This window comes from Macaca fascicularis, chromosome 7 (genome assembly GCF_037993035.2).
Source record: "Macaca fascicularis isolate 582-1 chromosome 7, T2T-MFA8v1.1".
NCBI classification, from domain to species: Eukaryota; Metazoa; Chordata; class Mammalia; order Primates; family Cercopithecidae; genus Macaca; species Macaca fascicularis.
The window spans coordinates 42,439,405-42,441,144 of record NC_088381.1 but is presented as its reverse complement, the minus strand read 5'-3'; positions in this window follow the sequence as shown (position 1 = coordinate 42,441,144).

Genomic DNA, 1,740 nt, shown 5'->3' with positions numbered 1-1,740 from the left:
TTATAAAATACTTTTTCCCAAGTGGGGATTAGGGTTAATATAATATTGGGCTAAGACAGCTTGTCTTTTTCTGTGTTAGAATTTTATTGAGTTATACTTCAGAGCAAATACCATAAATAACAAAGACAATTAAATAAACCACAAAAACAGATCTCTGTATCATGTTTTTCTACATGACATCAATACACTGAGTCTTAGCAATGACTGCCCATGTGTTTTTTCCATAACTATGCTTACTTACGTTTTAGCAAGGGGTAATACAGGAGGATATGAAACCCTCCATCCTTGAGCGAAAGTTTAAAAACATTCCTAATATTATAGTACAACAAGACTCACTTCCGTTTAGCTTATCAACCACCAAAACACATTTCCCCTTTGTACTTGTTATGTTTTAGTGTAACTGTGGAGACACGGCACTTTCCATGCAAGTGACACACATGATTTTGGTTTAACGTACTCATTTTCTGAGAAACATTTTAAACTGTGGTCACTATTTTAAAAATTGAGGTCACTATGAGATCTTTGAGCTACTTTGGTATTTCAATGTAAATCCAATACATTTGTTAGCAATATTCATGAGGGAAGAGTTAAGTACCAGGGATTATGGATTCTTTCCAATTCCATCAAACTATTCCTACTTAAAGCTTTGGTGCCCGAAAAAGAAAAAAGAAAAGGTAATTATGAATTGAACACATTGGACTATCAGATATTGTTATAAATTGCAGGGTATATCAAGCTGACTTTTGAGAGTTCTGTTTCCAGGTATATGGCAGGCTAGGAATTCAGACTGCACCTCCCACTGGAAACAATTAAAAAGGCTGAATTTAAAAAAAGAAAATCTTAAACCTCTTAGAGGCACTGACATTGGGCCAGAAAGAAAGAAATTATTAGGTCAAAGAGAAGTGAAGAAGGAATCCAGACAGGTAAATGGACAATGCTGTCCAAGTGTACAACACCAGGAGGCACCATTTGGATTCTATTCACCTAAAGGATGCTCTTGGGTTGTTTGATGCTATGGCCCTGAGATCACTGCCCTAAGGATATTTGCTCAACCTGGTGAACTGCAGCTTCGGCTTCACAGTGGTTCCGGATACAGGAGGTAAAGCCAAGGGCTTGGAGAATTCCATAGGAGGCCATTCTCCCAATAAAGCATGGACCCTTTAGGTGGAGATGAAAACCAGCATACCCATTCATCATCAGGGTACTGCACAAAAAGTTCCTGTGGAATTAAGCATAACTAAGTACAAAAAAATACTCTCACTGAAAGACTGACTTGTGATGGTCTATAGCCAAAACAGGTCCCTAAAAGTCTCAAGCTCTTTCTGTAAGTTGAGTAGGCTGGCCCCAGGTACGTGGAAGAAACAAATACAAATCCTCTCTGGAGGAATGTACCCAATAACTCACAAATTATTTTCTAAGAAAATTGAGCAGCTCACAGTAACAAACATTAAGCACTCAAAAAAAATGCTACTATATAAATGAAAACCAGGAGATAGAAGAAACCACATACAATAGAATTAAATGGAAAACATCTACAAATATTTGAGAAATTTAAATTATCACACATACAAGGAGAAAAAAACATTTTACTTCCTTTTTTTTTTTTTTTTTTGAGATGGAATTTCACTCTTGTTGCCCAGGGTGGGTGCAATGGCGCAATCTTGGCTAACCACAACCTCCACCTCCCGGGTTCAAGCGATTCTCCTGCCTCAGCCTCCTGAGTAGCTGGGATTACAGGCA